This window comes from Schistocerca serialis, chromosome 1 (assembly GCF_023864345.2).
Source record: "Schistocerca serialis cubense isolate TAMUIC-IGC-003099 chromosome 1, iqSchSeri2.2, whole genome shotgun sequence".
NCBI lineage: Eukaryota > Metazoa > Arthropoda > Insecta > Orthoptera > Acrididae > Schistocerca > Schistocerca serialis.
In genome coordinates, this window is record NC_064638.1 from 1,058,177,850 (window position 1) to 1,058,194,982 (window position 17,133).

Consider the following 17,133-nt stretch of genomic DNA (forward strand, 5'->3'; position numbering starts at 1 on the left):
TAATCATTTGCATATCCAAGCCTGTAGTGCACTTGCAGCCAGTTTCACTTTCGTTGGACGGCGCACACATGATTTTGCTGTCTTGGTGACCGTCGTAACCTGAGCAGCTGAGCGATAGCGCCGTAATCCGGCTGCCGCGCGCCTCGGCCGGTGTTGGCTGACTTCAGCAGGGGCGGGGAGCGAGCAGCCCGCCGCGGTCTGCACGCCGGCCCAGCCTCCAGCAGCGGCACTCGCTGCCGTGGCGCCCGCTACTGCGGACATACAGACCACACCACTCACTGTGCCGGCAGCGGCGTACGTTTGTGTACAACTGCGCGAGTGTGTCCGTGCGTCTAGGCTGTGCCACCTGCGACTTGAGTCATCACACGGCAGCACCAGCACAGCACCGGCAACCTACGGGCAGCGTAGCTACTCGTCATCGGTTACTCATCAAGGTACGCAAACGTCTTTCTATTAAACAACTCTCCTCATTGTGGTAGGTCTCTTAGGAAGTTTCACTGTGTCACTTTAAGACGGGATCATCTCTTGTGTTACGAATTCAACTGATCAGTCACTGAACGTAATCTGATATGTTGCTATAGAAGTTGTCTAGCCGCCTTCGGCTACGCATGAGTTGTATTAACTATCTACGGTCGGACGACTGGTCTGATCAGTGGCAATTATATTTATGGGCCATTGAGTTAGAGTTAAGATTAAAATTCAGAGAACGGCATTTGTTATTGTTGTTGTGGTCTTCAGTCCTAAGACTGGTTTGATGCAGCTCTCCATGCTACTCTATTCTGTGCAAGCTTCTTCATCTCCTAAATCCTAATGCAACCTACATCCTTCTGAATCTGCTTGGTGTATTCATCTCTTGGTCTCCCTCTACGATTTTTACCTTCCACGCTGCCCTCCAATACTAAATTAGTGATCCCTTGTTGCCTCAGAATGTCCTACCAACCGATCCCTTCTTCTAGTCAAGTTGTGCCACAAACTCCTCTTCTCCCCAATCCAATTCAATACCTCCTCATTAGTTATGTGATCTACCCATATAATCTTCAGCATTCTTTTGTAGAACCACATTTCGAAAGCTTCTATTCTCTTCTTATCCAAATTATTTATCGTCCATGTTTCACTTCCATACATGGCTACACTCCATAGAAATACTTTCAGAAACGACTTCCTGACACTTAAATCAATACTCGATGTTAGCAAATTTCTCTTCTTCAGAAACGCTTTCCTTGCCATTGCCAGGCTACATTTTATATCCTCTCTACTTCGACCATCATCAGTTATTTTGTTCACCAAACAGCAAAACTCATTTACTACTTTAAGCGTCTCATTTCCTAATCTAATTCCCGCAGCATAACCCGATTTAATTCGACTACATTCCGTTATTCTCGTTTTGCTTTGGTTGATGTTCATCTTATATCCTCCTTTCAAGACACTGTCCATTCCGTTCAGCTGCTGTTCCAGGTCCTTTGCTGTCTCTGACCGAATTACAATGTCATCGGCAAACCTCAAAAGTTTTTATTTCCTCTCCATGGATTTTAATTCCTACTCCGATTTTTCTTTTGTTTCCTTTACTGCTTGCTCAATATACAGATTGAATAACATCGGGGAGAGGCTACAACCCGTCTCACTCCCTTCCCAACCACTGCTTCCCTTTCGTGTCCCTCGACTCTTATAACTGCCATCTGGTTTCTGTACAAATTGTAAATAGCCTTTCGCTCCCTGTATTTTACCCCTGCCACCTTCAGAATTTGAAAGAGAGTATTCCAGTCAACATTGTCAAAAGCTTTCTCTAAGTCTACAAATGCTAGAAACGTAGGTTTGCATTTCGTATTAGGTAGCAGAATACCGTAGTATCAGTTAAACGATTCAAGCAACGTACGCCTGTACTGTTCTGAAGACGCACCGCTTGATCGAAAACATCATCATACTTAAGTCAGTGCAATATTTAAAAATTGTACACACGCACTTTTCTCCTGAATCTTTCTATCTTTTAGTGAAAACCATATAAAAATCCCTACAGTAGTTTCTGACAACCTTTACGTTAGGAGGTCTGTTGAAAAAGCTCAGGAACTTTGCCCACAAAATTTTTCTACCTTTACCTTTTACTTATTGTGCAATCGTCTCCTTCGAAATACTCACCTCGACAACTGATACACCGCTCCCAACGTCGCTTCTATTTGCGGAAGCAGTCTTGGTACGCCTCCTGCTGGATCGCGCGATTCGCCGTTCTGCTAATTTTCTTTTATCTCGTCTACCGTTCGAAATCTTCGTCCTTTGAGCAGGGTTTTCAACTCTGAAATAAAAATAGTCAGCAGGAGTCAGCTCTAGAGAATACAGATGATGCAGCAACACAGTGTTTTCGTTTTTTCTGCAGTAGTCACTTATCAATTGGGATGAATATCTGAGTGCGTTATCGTCGTACAAGAACCATGAATCATCTCCCTACATTTCAGGCCGTTTCCTTAACCAATATTTTCTCGGAGGCGTCGCAACCCATCCTGATAGTACCATTAATGGTCTGACCCTGTGGCATTTGTCTCTGTGGCACGATTTCACAATGAACTAATACTTCAAAGTCAAAGATAATTATCAGCATGGCTGTGACACTTGACCTGACGAGCTTTTTCTGGTCTTGGAAAACATTTCCCGACCTATTGTGAAGAATGAACCTTGTTTTCAACACTAAAACAGAAGACCCACTTCTCATCACCAGTTATGATTCCGTTAAGGGACATCGCTTTCTCATTTGCGCCATCCAAAAGATTTTCACCGACTGCTAGGGGAAGATCTTTCTCGTCTTTATTCATGAGCCGTGGTAGGAACTTTTCAGCAACATGATGCATTCCAAGATACTGTGTCAGGATTTCATGACATGATCCAACTGAAATGTTACATTCTCCTGCAAGCTCTCGGACAATTTCGTTGATGTTCCTGACACGACAGTCCTCGGTAGACGTCGGAGGCTCTCCATAACGAGGGTTATCATTAACTTTCATCAGGCCATTTTTAAACCGTGTGAACCATTTGTAACACCGAGTACGGATTAATTACTCATCACCATAGGCTTCCTGCATTACTTATCGTGAGTTTCACGCGACATTTAATGCAGATGCGTTGCTCCTCTAACTCTACACATTAAAAACAGGCCCGTGCAAGGAAGCCAACAGCATTTCGCTCCAACACACCACTGGCGCGATATTACGAATGTTCCTGAATTTTTTGAACAGACGTCGTAGAAATAGAAATACACGGCGGGTGACTTTAATCTACAGTATCTTCCGAAACTATTCGTTCAGATTCGCACAGGAGGTAGAGAATATCAAAGTAAATGTATTTCGATGAGGAATATACGGTCTCTGACGTCAGCTTATAATGTTAGGGAACAGTTTGTTAATGTTGCTGATGTAAGTTGCTGTGTCGGTGTCACTGACTAGGAACGTGCACTGACATTCAAAATCGCTCTGATTACAGAATATGTGTCGTCAGAACTGCTGGAGGATGTATCTCTGAATGTTAGGCAAAGAATGTACTTCTACCACGACGGAGCGCAAGCCCATTACTGCTTTGCTGTGTGGAATCATCTGAGGTCACCTTAGCTCACGTGTCTGAATTTCTTCTTCTGGGGGCGTATGAAGCAGATGGTGTATGAAAGCGTTGTGGAAACAGAACACGACCTCGTCGATAGAATTGCCGTCGCCGCTGATATCATTGCGGGCACGCCAGGAATCTTCGAAATGGACATGAAAAGCATACAGACCAGTGGTCGGGCATTCGAGCAGTTTCTGTGAATGCCACAGCTGTAGTTAGTATGATAAATTAGCCTCTGTGTAAATCGTCCTTAGCGTCAGAAACTGCCGTCAGCAACCCTATTTTCGGAACTAATATATTTATTTTGAAGTCTCTACCGCTTGTATTAATCTGAACGAATACTTTCGGAACACGCTGTATAACATCTAGTGATCAATAATATGTCTAACAGCCAGCTTTCAAGAAACATATTTCGAACAGAATAACTAACGGCGCCAACATGTATTGCCTTTATCTTAAACTGGATCGTAACTGGTACGAATTCGGTTAGAACGATACAGCATTTCAGCAGGAATCCATTTTGAAACAGCATAGCAACGTTTCTCATATAGAAATACGAGAGATTGTTTTTCAAATTTCTGTATGAAAAATTTTTCAGCCATCTTAACAAGATACTTATTACTTTTTTGTATGTTGTTTGAGGGAATTTTGACTCACTGAAGTAAGAGTTCGATTACTGACTTCAGTTTGCGTTTAACTACTTTACAACTACAACAGACCCTGCAGGTAACCTTTCCATGTTTGGAAGGACTAATACAATTATCTAATCTTTCGCTGCTTTCAAATGTACGATGTTTAGAACAATAACTTAACCTGAAAACTCAGGTACGCATGTTTCACAGAATGAACGAATACTTTCTACGAAGCGGAACTATTGATAGTGAGAATATTACATCATTTCACTATCAGCGTTTGCACAAAATAAGCAGTTGCGGCTCGGTGATACAGGTATAAAGTACCAGATAATCTCGTGGGCGATCCTCGATTAGTTCCAAGATGTTTACTATCTGTCACTTGTCATCTTTTTGTCCTCTGGCAGCGTTTATAAATAAAAAAGATGATGAGTTATTCCTTGGTAGGGAGTCCAGTTAAACTTTAGGTCCCCACGTAATTGGCTGGGTAATTCAGTTCAAAGATCTGGTGGAAACAACCTTATGCCACCTCCAGTAGGACAATGCGTAGGAAAGAAATTGGGCAGTGGATCCAACCTTCTGGTTGATTTCTGTTTTATCTTCATGCACTGAAATGGTTGGAAACTTTAAGTCATTAGTTCGTCTGACTTAGGTATGTTAGCTGTCTTTGTAATCCGATGGCAGAACATCATTTCTGAATGTACCCTTTATAGACGGAATACTTCGCTTTGCAACGTGTGGTCTTCTTTTAAACTTCTGGAAGATCGATACTGCGTGTCGGACAGGAACTCGAACCAGGAACCTTTCCGTTCACGAGCGATGCGCTCACCGAACTATACCGGCACGAACAGTTTAAACTAAAGGACCCTTTACATGCTCATGTTTCGTACATTCATGTTTCAGTAGTCCGAGAGTGCCGTGTATTTTCTAGCCATGGTCAGATAATTATTCTGCCTAGTGTTATTATTTCGGAAGTTATAAAAAGATAAAGATCATTACGGATAGTATGGAGAAAGCGGTGGCTACTAACAGGTGTAATGACTGCGTATGTTAAACTTTTGAAGGAGCTAAAACCTGAAAAAGAGGACTGGTTTAGTTACCTAGGATGAAGAGAGATTCTTCGTGTTGCTGCAGTATGTTACACTGTATGTAAGGGTAATGAGAACATTAATATTATGTAATGAAAAAATCAAAAAGTTCTTGTTAAAGACTTATAGCAACATTGAGGTACTTGGCAACTGGCAGGAACGGTGCTTATTGCCAGTTTTCTACTGTGATGTCATTTTCATTGTTTAGCCACAGCTGTCCGGAAAAATGACGTGCCATATTGAAGTGCTAAATCCCTTGGTCTGGTGTCCACATCTGGTCTAATTCAATGCAACCGCCGCCGAACTTCGTACGGGCTGAACACAGTAGTAACGAAAATTTTTTCAGTCAACGATTCATTCATAAGCACTGTACAAACCAGCCTATGTAAATATCTGAGTGATTAAAGAGACCTTAAAGCAGTACATCTCAGAGCAATGGTCACGAAAGGTAACGTTAAAGGCCCGAGCTACAGTTCGGCTTAGCGTTTTAGTCTGTCAGAAAGTTTTACAGAAGAGCACGTGTCGCAGCAGAATCAACGACTGATCCTGAAAACAGTACCTAGGCTTTGGCTAAGCTATTCCTCCGCGATATTGTTTTCTCCTGATAGGTGTGCTGGAAAGCTTCTTTGAAGTCTGAAAAGTTGACGACAGATCCGTTTACACTTTTACCTAGACAAACATTTGTTATCAATCCATCGCACAAAAGCTACTGGTTGCCACCCGTCGGCGACTACCGACGTTCCTGTCACTAGTACCCTTTTTGTTTTGTCGTACCATTTTGTTTTCCACCGATCCATCACGCCGCGTTATTATCTTTTCATCTTCTCCATTTCCTCCTGCAAAAAAGGTTTTTAAGTCTACCATTACAGCCACCGAAACTTTGTGAGGGTAGAACTTAAATGTGTATTATGCTGGAAACAAGATCGATTCATTATTATGAACAATTTTGTTACAGATAACGTTCGTTAGGTAGTTTAGAACTGCGTCACATGAGATACCTGGTCATTTACTTATGTGCCCATTGAAGACACTAGTTCTCATAGTTGTGAGCCGCTAGGTCGGCCACACCTTTGCACCACAATTTATCCGTCAGAGATACAGTTTTTCGTACCCGTGTTCTAGAGGCAGCGATCCGACACTGCTTGGAAAATACCTGTAAAGCATCGTCTACGTTGTTGTTAGAGTGTAGAACTGTGACATTGTATCGAACTGGACAAAAGAAGTGTCATTAGAAATTAACGGGCAAAGAATGAACGTTAGAAGAATAATATAGTTGGCAAACATATGCAAAAATACAGGAGACAGTTCCAACAATCAACTAGCAGTAACTAATTGGAATATGTGTCAGTGGTGATGTAATTTTTTTTTTTTTTTTTGCTTGAGGTATATCAACAAATATCTTTCCCATTATCTTCACCCTAAGCCACCATGCGTAAAACTCTTTATTTTGCTGTAATTTAACGTAATGAGAAGTAACAGAGATAAGAATGGCGAGAAACTTAACATCAAAATTGGTAGTCATGAAGTTAAGGATTTCTGCAAGCTTGGAAGCATAAAACCTATGACGGATTAAAGCAACCAGGGTAGAACAGGCAAAGAGGGCGTTCCTGGCTAAAAGAGGTCTATTAGTAGCGAATATAGGCCTTAATTTGAGGAAGAAATTTCGGATAACATATCTTTGGGGCATAAAATTATATGGTTGTGAATCATGGACTGTGGGAAAACTGGAACAGAAGGGAACTGAAGTACTTGAGATGTGGTGGTACAGAAGAATGTTGAAAATTAGGTGGGCTGATGAGATATGGAATGGGAAGGTTCTCTGCAGAAGCAGCGAAGAAAGAGCATATGGACATATTAACATGACGAAGGAAAAGGACGATAGGACATGTGTTAACTTCTGTGGTTTTAGAGGGAGCTGCAGAGGGTGAACACTGTAGAGGAAGACAGAGATTGATGGAATACATTCAACGAATACTTCAGGACGTAGGTGGAGGTGCTACTCTAAGAGGAAGAGGTTGGTATAGCAGAGGAATTCGAGGCGAGTCGTATCAAACACGGCAGAAGGCGATTCAAAAAATTAGGAAATAAATAAATAAATGACATAAAAATAAGAAAAACTAGAGAGTGCAATCGGACTATGTCAGTTAACACATATAACACATATTTATTGATGTGCTCTTTGTAATCCTGTATCTGTGGTTGAAATGTAGAGAAACGCTTCAGTAACTACTAACAATACAGTCAAGGTGTCTGGAGGGTCCTGACGTTGTTTCAATGTCATAATGTGTTCCATTGAACTATTCGTTTTCCATATCTCTTACGTTATGTATAAAAGTCATATTTATCTATATATACTAGCAACTCAGTAATTCATGTCCGTGCGGCTGGTCCCGGCGGAGGTTCCAGTCCTCCCTCGGGCATGGGTATGTGTGTTTGTCATTAGGATAATTTAGGTTAAGTAGTGTGTAAGCTTAGGGACTGATGACCTTAGCAGTTAAGTCCCATAATGGGTTCACACACACACAATTCATGTCCGCAAAATGCTTTCCACAGTGTTCATGGAAACACTATCAAATAGATTTAAAGTCTTGACTCACCATAATTTTCCAAAAATAGTGGCACTTGTACTGACGAAGCCGGCCGGTGTGGCCGAGCGGTTGTAGGCGCTTCAGTCTGGAACCGTGTGACCGCTACGGTCGCAGGTTCGAATCCTGCCTCGGGCATGGATGTGTGTGATGTCCTTTGGTTAGTTAGGTTTAAGTAGTTCTAAGTTCTAGGGGACTGATGACCACAGATGTTAAGTCCCATAGTGCTCAGAGCCATTTGAACCATTTTTAACTGACGTGTCCAATGCAGTCTTTTAAACTCGTTTCAGTTTCACTTACTTCAGTAGCAACCGCACTGGCAAACTTTGATTTTATGTGACACAAAAGGGTAACCACTTACGTGTGACGTACATATGGACTTGGTGTGACCTACAGTTCTGTTAACTATAGAGAATAGACATTAAATGGCGTCTGATAAAAGATCACTAATAAATTTTCCAGAAGTGTTAAGGAATATTATCTGGTATTCATAAATGGGTATTCTGCTGAAGTCATCGTCAGTACCGACGAATTTTAGAAAAGTTTTGTTAAGAAGGCCACTGTGTTACTAAACCGGTGTTTTATGCCAGTCTACGTTCTGGACAGAAAGTGAGTGAGCCTAAATAACAGAAGGAGTAAACATAGCGATGTGATTTTCATCGACTGTTCGTTACAAGCGTCATTAGCTTCTTTACTATCTTGTTAAAAATTGCTTAGTTTACAACCTATATATATTCCTGACATCACTGAATACTTTAGCGCCTGACTACGTTTCGAGTGGAGCTTGTGCCTGCGTCGCCTTAACATCAGCTCGTGAGCAGACGTAAAGTTGCGCGGGGAGTTTAGCAACAGGTTCCTGTTCTCACCACGAGTAAGCGAAACCAGGTCTCCGCTGGAAAACCCAAACTGTGATTTCGTAAGCTACCTGAATCGAGTGGCCCCTGACGTGTTCTCCTGTAACAGGATGTGCTGAAGTTTTAAAGAGCGTTTGCCCGGAATCAAGATTTCACTAATTATATCATGCAGTTTTCGTGATGTTTCGCTAAGCGCTGCCTCCTGGTCGGATCCTTACGTAACTGCTACGTCTCTGGTGATCTCGCATTGACCCAGACATCAGGCTGTGCCAGAGAAAGCCAACGAAACCCACAGTGTTGCACGGCCCGAAACAACGTGTAAAATCGCCTGTCTTCTACGCTGAGTGTCTGTTGCAGATTATTTCACACAACCCTCTCAAGTGCTAACTGGTAGTCATTTTGCTAGTAGAAAGATGTTCTCGTCAGCCGTCTGAATTTCAAACTTGTAAGTGAAATGGACGTATCTGATAACCGTAAAATATCACAAAGAAATTTACAGAAAGTTTTAAATAACTATTTCTTTAAGCTAGGCTTATGAGAAAATTGCTTTTCAGTAACTGTGAATGGACAAGAATAATTTCAGTGTCGTCTCTCAGCTTTTAAATGGTGTAATTAATTGTAAGGTGTGCTTCCGAGTGTTTAAGCCGCGCTGTTTTTCCCATGTTATACACAATATTTCGACGAGTAACCCCTGTCGTCTTCTTCAGGTGCTGCAGTTTGTGCTGTTATGTGTACTTGCTGCCCGGACTACTTTCACACTGTGGGTTACTGTTGGTTTCGACCACTATTTATAGCAGAATTCGACACCCGACGACCACTTTGCCCCTTGAGGCTCTTTTGTTTTTCAGAGCCAGCTCTCTTTATTAAATTTTTCGATATCTTCATTTCTATAGGCTACTCTTCCCCGACAAAGCGCAAGGTAGGTAAGGGATTCTTGATTTCTCTCTTCTGTTATGTCTCAGATGCACCAAATATCAGTAACACATTTGCTTAAAAACAATGGTTCCGAACCTTTTTGAGACCATTACTCCTGAACGACATTATATTTCATCCAGTACTCTAAACAAATTTTGTCACCTAATTAAAATTTACACTATCAAAAAATTAACACTCCTATCTCTAAAGTAAATCATAATTAGTTAGTGTTAAAACAACCAAACTGACGCTTTTTTTACACCGAAGTAATGAGTCAGAGGGTTTTTGGTTCTACTTATTTCTAACTATTCATTTTTGTATTTGGTTTGGTCTTCCACTGACACAGAAAGTCATGTACGAAGTTAATTCAGTTCGTTACTGTTCACAGATATCGTAGTTAAATGTCTAGTTTAACACCCATAAGACATGGCAAATAGAATCGATATGTTTAACGGTTCTCCCAATGAATAGCTACAGATTGGTCGCTACAACAATGAGTTCTGTTGTATGAAAATCTGCTTATAGTGTGTTGCCTTTGCAAGACGCAAGAAATTGCACTTTCGCTCGAATTTCACTACCTGAAAATGTTCCGTCATTCATTGAAACTGATCTCGGAAACTAGGTAAATTTTCTAAATTTGAAGAAAATATGAGAGTGGTCTGACAAGTCTGGTGAACGTCCTTGAAAGAATGGAATATTTTTGTTTCACCTTCATGGTTGGTAAGCATAATTATTCCTTGGATAGTGTAAAGAATTTCAAAAACGTACAGCGTATATCTTAATGTTGACAGCCGTCTGAATTAGTGAGTGCGTCGACTGTGACTGAAAATATAGAAAACCGAGTTTCGTACTGTTATTAAACTTTTTTGGACTGCCGCAAAATCAAAGCAGAAATGATTGAAATTTACTTGTATGCTACATCATCATTGAAGACCATTTACTTTTGAGTTGGCGAATTTAAACTTGGTTTGAGAAGCACCGAAGAAAAAGCGTGCTCTGGCCGTCCAATTGAGGTCACCACAAAGGAAATCGTCAAAATCCATGATACGCTAATGCATATCGATGAATAAAAATTCGTGAGATTACTAAGACTGTGGGCGTCTCAATTAAGCGAGTGCACACTATTCTGCACAAATAACTGGCTGTGAAGAAGATATGTGGGAGGTGGGTGCCGTGATTCCCCATAGTCGACCGAAACCGTATCCGGCAGAACATGTCAACACAGTGTCTGGCGATATTTAATCGCGATCTGCAAGAATTTTTGCAACGATCTGTGACTATTGATGAAACACATTACAAGCCAGAGTCTAAACGGCACTGAAAACAATGAACCAAATCTGGTGAAAATGCACTGAAGAAGGCCAAGATCATTTTGTCAGCTGGTAAGGTGATGGCCACTGTTTTTTGGGATTCCCAAAGAATAACCCTCGTAGATTACTTGGCGAAAAAGGTGAACCATAACCCGATTCTATTATGCTTGATTGTTGCACCGTTTGAAACTTGCGCTGGCTCAAAATTAAAAAAAAAGTTTGGCTAGCAAAAAAAGTGCCCTTTCACCAGGATTATGATCCATCCCATAGGTCTTTGAACTGGGTCCTCATCCACTCTGTTCATCAGACCAAAGTGACGTCTTTCTGTTCCCTAACTTGGAAAAAAAATTCATGAAATGAGGAAGTGATAGTTGCAGTCAACGACTTTTTTACAGAGTTTGACAGAACATAATTTTCCGATGCAATGAAAAGATGGAGAATCGCTGGACCAAGTGTACAACCCTCAACAGAGTCTGTTTCAAAAACTATGTGAGTTGTTTAGGAAACAAAGATTTTTGTTGCTTTTTTGTCAGACTTATGAAACCACCCTATTAGGATTTATTACTGATGACAAGTAAAAACTACCACTGGATGGACAGCAAAATCAACAAATAGAAGAGCATATCTGACCTTGGGTGCTGTTGGTAACGTAATTCAATTTTCAAACTGCAGCGTTTAGTCTTGTATGAAACTGAACGCTAACAAACAGTTTGTATTAACAGTTCTGACTCATGACAGTGCGACGTGATACTGTAACACGAAGACCCCTCAAAATTTGAGGATCGCTCATAAACTAATGGAGAGATGCACGTTGCGGGCTACTGGGAGAGGCAGGGAAGTAAATTAATGGAATAGTGAACGAATAGAATAGGAGACATAGCTGTGACATGGACAAAAAGAATGTGTAGGTGGGAAAGACGGTACCCAGGAAGATGGATGGTATATGACCAAAGGAAGATTATGCGAATTCCAAGAAATAATAAAAGACTGAAAAGACGAACTTGTGGTAGGTAGGGAGAGACATTATAAGATATACAGGAGCAATATCGACTCATACTGCTGAAGACAGAAATGCACGTAAATATCTAGAGGAAGCTTTTATCGATCAGTAGATATCAAATGGGAGCTGCTGATAATCATGTGTTAGATATTAAAATCCACCAAAATTTCGATGATCGAGGTTATTTTTAACAAATTAATTTAGAACGGTCACTAAATCTACATCGAAAGCGTTTCGTTCTTACCCATCAGAAATTTCCATTTTACCCTCAAGGATAATTACCCACAGGGTGGGAATTACTGGCCTAAAACAACCAAGCAAAAACCTGTCACCGAGCACTGCCACGAATAGAATCTTGAAGTGAAACGTGCCGACACTAAGATCATGGCGCAAATGATAAATTTCTGGGAGAGCGTAATTATGACGTCTATCAAATTAAAGACTTCGGAAAACACGGACGAGGGATAGAATTTTAACAGTACTTGGGGTTCGGCACTCATTTCATGAAGATATCGTCGCCCATCCATCATTCCACCGCAGCTGGAAAACTTGGAGAGAACATCGACTAAAACTATATTTTTATGATGATGGGCCACCATGGACAGTGTTTAAATGACACGTAAAGGTAACACACGTATCACAGATACGAATAACAGTTAGTAATAAAATTAATCTTAGTGATGTGTTCAATTTTTTATTTATTATGCGTATTTATTAACTCGTCGTCATAGTTACACAATTTATTGAAGTTAAAAACATCATCTTCCAGTGCCTGCAGGCGCTAGCGCAAAGCGCCCTAGACATGTACGTGGCAGCGAACTCTTTCGATATACTGTCGTTCGCGATAGTTTACAAATACTAATAGAAACGCTGCTATTTGTGGTATTTTGACAACTGGTGATTTATACTGTGGTTTGCAAACCATCACGAAAGGTTGCGCACCCTTTGAGGTAGCTGTTTCATGAGTATGACCACTTGCTTTCAATAAGCACTCCAAAGTGGCTTTTCTTACACTGAAAATAGTTGTGTAACTAATAAGGTATCTTAATAAATGTACAGCCTAGATGGAAAAATTGCCGCTTTCATTCATAAAATCAGTGTCCACCCTGCCTAAGGTATTGAGACCCAGATCCTTTACCAATAATTCGACTGACTCAGGAAGGTACTGGGTTGATTAAAAATCATTGTCTGAGGTGTGCTGAAATGATATGTTGTCAAAAATAGAAAGAAAAATTTGGTTTCATCGTCCAGTCGACGAAGAAGTAATTTGAAATGGAAAAGTATTGGGCCGGAAACTGACCGTGGACACTCAAAAGGACTATCATTCGGGAAAAAGTAAGTCCTGATGGTCAGACAGAGTTCTATAAACGTTCTGCCGATTGTGAGAACAGTGTTTGAACACATCTGCGAGAAATTTGGTGGGTGCGTTGCTAAAACAATAGTAATACAACGATAAATAGCTAATCGCCGTGCAACAGAAATGATTTGTTACATCATAAAAAATTTTCGATGGCTTTTCCACTTAATCTGCAACTTTTAAGCACTTACGCTGTCTCACGAAGCTTCTTAATCGCTTCAGCGAACAGTTCTTTACCTCGAACTCGAGGTCAGTATTCTTCTTTACTTTTTTGTTAGCTCTTCGTTTCCTTTGAACTTGACGCCACACAAAGCTTCTTTCATCAGACCACGCAGAAAAAATTTCGAAATTAAAGAGTGAGACTGTAAGGAGGATGAAGCAGGACCTCCCGACACGCTTCGTCAATACTTTCCAGGTCCAGATGTGTTGTGTGTGGTCGCTTGTTGTCTCGAAGAAGCAGTATGCCTTTCTTCTGCTATCTTGAGCATTTCCTCTCCATCGCAGAATTGACTATCTTCTCAATCACGCCTGGTTTGATAGTGAAATGTTCTTCCATAAAATCACAGAAAACTGGACCATGGGTACTTCAGAAGTTAGTTAACAGAATGTTACTAGCCAATGGATGGGATTTGAATTTCTTACAGGCAGGCAGTGCTTGGTGTTTCCGCTGCAAACTTCGACGCAGGGATTCCAGCTGAAAATGATGTATCCAAGTTTCTTCACAGGCTAAAATCCTGTCCTAAAATGTATCACATTCGCTACTTTTGAAATAGGTGCAACTAAATTACATTAATACGACATTTCGTAATGATGTGGAACGTATCGGTAAGTTCTCTGGGAACCCACAATCGACATTCTTATAGCAATTCAATTTCTTTCAGAGGCGGAGTGAGATGTGTCAACACTTACTCCACACTTTACATTAATTTTTCACTGTAAGTCGCCGGTTTCTTGGTTAACTGAATCAATAAGATCTTGCGATACCTAGGTGGATAGTACTGATACGGAACGGCCGTCGCATTACTAGTCGGTTGCAATTTTGCGGTCACTTGTAAACTTTTTCATCCAAGGATAAAAAAAACACGGTTCATTCGAATACTGCCGTATTGTTTGTTCACCAGAGAGGATATTTCTGACGGCTGTACACTTTCTGAAAGTAAAAATTGGATCACAGAAAGCTATTCTTGGAAATTTGTTTATCCGAGCGAACACGCAGTTCTAATGAAGAGCTCAGACGTTTTGATTACGTAGACGTTAATCCAACAAACGACTGACACTCTCTGTAAAGTTACCAACTAACATTAAAAATATAGGTGTTGAACGGCCTACGTGGATAATATTTTTACAACTTATAATTGCATGTGATGATAATTTAATAAGTGACGACTAAGAAAAAGAAGTGAACAACGACTGCCAGTCCAGTTGGAGGCATAATTACAAAAATGGTTCAAGTTGCTCTAAGCACTATGGGACTTACCATCTGAGGTCATCAGTCTCCTAGACTTAAAGCTACTTAAACTTAACTAACCTAAGAACATCATACACATCCATGCCTGAGGCAGGATTCGAACCTGCGACCGTAGCAGCAGCGCAGTTCCTGACTGAATCGCCTAGAACCGCTCGGCCACAGCGGCCGACTGCATAACCACATTGTGCAATATTTAGTGAAACTTTTATCCCAACACGAGACACAACTAAATGTCCGAAGACTATGTAACAGCAATAATAATTAAGACTGTCGTGGTCATTGTATGACAGACGAACAATATAACGAATAGCCGCGCGTTGCAGTCCTACAATGTTTCTAACTGTTCCCAAAGAAAACAAATTTAAATAAAAAAAACACAGTCACGTAGCATAAATAGCTTTTAGCACACATGATGTGATAACTGATAAAACTAAATTTCATTTCGTCGACTAAGAACATAATTCGGTTGGTTCCAATTCTCTGCTGCGGCTCCAACTATTCTGCAAAGAGAAAGTCCAGCCCCATTTGTGGCTGGTTTACGAGTTCAGGAACATGTGCGGGCTAGAGTTACGCTTTCTATAGCAGTGACCGCATTACAAAAACTTCAATACTACTGATGTTTGATTATCGCAATTTTCGATTCGTCTTAAGACGAATGGATTTTTACATTATTTGTCGCTGTGGATCAGCCACCGAAGTATTCAGTAAACGGGCTCCTCACTCTCAGCTATAATTGCAATACAGGAAACGAATTGTTTTAAATAATAAACCTTTCACGAACACTTGGGTACGAATTTCATTACGCCACATTTGCCTATAACTTGCCGAGGAAAAAAATTACTTACGAAATTGTCCACACGTTAGCAGCCGCTTATTGAACCTTTTTTATGTTACGGTCTTTGTCGATGCTACTGACTAGTATTGTTGAATTTATTCTAAATAATTACATCTTGCAGCTGTGATAATTCACTTGTATCATAAAACGCTTGCCACTAACGTCACTGAAATAGTTGCTGTTTTGATGAAGAAACATTGAACCTAAGAGTCGAAAAATTGCAGCAGTCCAGTTTTAAAGCTATTTTCATGGCATAAATTAAAATACTCGCCGCAGGCACGACAGAAAGAGCGCTACCTCAGTCGTTACTTTCGGCCTTAGTAACAATAAAAAGAAAAACAAAGAAAAAGGAAATTTTTTTGCGCTACCAGAAATCGAACCTTCTTTGCGTTCTTCGCGTCACATCTGCGCTCTTCATTCAGTCATGGGTGGCCTTATCTAAGTAGCCTTAGGAACGTCTATTTCGGTAATATCAAAATACAATCATTGCAAGACGTTAAGTATATCGCGTAGTCTAATCATGCATGCCTTAGGTTAATAATCTCATCAAGTGTTCAATTAATGTTTTCGAGAGATTTGATGCCTAGCCTTAGACGGACGTCATCTGACGAGAAGAGGTAATGCCAGATGAGTCTAGACGGACTGAGAACAGCACGTAAAGGACTGCCATTGAACCCCGTCACTTTGTTGCATAAGAGATGCGGAATTTTCTGGCTACAGTTCCCGAATGGTAGCAGGCGGGTGCAGAACATGTAGTGGATGAAATCGGAGAGTTCTGTCATGACCTTCTGCTGGGAGAAAAGTTGGTGGATGCTCTGTGAATGAACAGACGCTCGCGACAGTCTGCTAGATTCAACGGCAATGAGTTCATGAATGACCGGCAAATTATGCAACGGCCTCCTGGAAAAATCGTTTCTTCAAGAGAGTAAAAAAAGATTAAAATTCCGAAGGTGCTGTGTTAAAATTCCTTCTAAATTTTGCTATGTCCTTCTTCGATTAAAAAAAAATCTTTTAATGTCAGAGCTGATTTCTGTCGCGATTAATGAACTGTCTAGTTTCCTCACCACACTGGCTTCGCATTGTAGATGCGAACTATTCACAAATAAGAATGAGGTTTGCCTTGTGATCCTCTTATGTTACCCGGCAAATAAAATAAACGAAGAACTTTTGGCCGAACGACCGAAATGACGATGCGGACGAGCGCAATACCCCTTCTCTGAAAGGAATTATCAAGCTCTTCGATAGTGACTCAGTCATAAATAAGCATGGATGGTTTTATGTAATGTGACGCTACAGCAGTCTTTTCAAAAATAGTTCGTCATAGGATAAGGTAAAGACGTGTTGAGATTGTAGTTAAGTCCGAATGAAGGGGTATCCTGTCTGTCTTGGGCTGAATTCCAAAAATTCAGTTTTTTAATATTTTTATGTCAAAACTGCGTTTTTAATTTTATTAATAACTAGTTTCGCCTACTGCCACTTTCAGATTCAACTTAACGTGTGTTTCTTT

The 17,133-nt window shown here is 40.7% G+C and overlaps 1 protein-coding gene across 1 annotated transcript in view; it reads left to right on the forward strand.

Moving 5' to 3' along the window:
* The first annotated feature begins 245 nt into the window (after positions 1-245).
* Positions 246-17,133, forward strand: part of LOC126458959 (phospholipase B1, membrane-associated-like) — a 279,558-nt gene continuing 262,670 nt past the window's right edge. Inside the window, exon 1 of the mRNA XM_050095828.1 lies at positions 246-434. The gene's annotated coding sequence lies outside the window, so the exon portion shown is untranslated. The remainder of the gene's footprint in view (positions 435-17,133) is intronic.